This window comes from Halyomorpha halys, unplaced genomic scaffold (genome assembly GCF_000696795.3).
Source record: "Halyomorpha halys isolate HHAL.00 unplaced genomic scaffold, Hhal_1.1 Scaffold1.1, whole genome shotgun sequence".
NCBI classification, from domain to species: Eukaryota; Metazoa; Arthropoda; class Insecta; order Hemiptera; family Pentatomidae; genus Halyomorpha; species Halyomorpha halys.
Window position 1 is genome coordinate 2,484,788 of NW_027115366.1, and position 216 is coordinate 2,485,003.

Here is a 216-nt window from a genome sequence, read left to right on the forward strand (position 1 = left end):
TTCTCATGGAAGGAGTGACAGAGGAGCAGGAGCTTATCACTGGCTGCCTTTTATCATACTTTCACATTACAGTTGTTGAGATTCACATCAATTTCTCAATTAAATCAAGAATTTTTCAAAAACATATTAATGGATTTTCATTTTTCATGAACAAAAGTTCTGAAAATGGTATTTACTACATTATAAACTCAGTTCAAATTTGTGATTAAATTAATG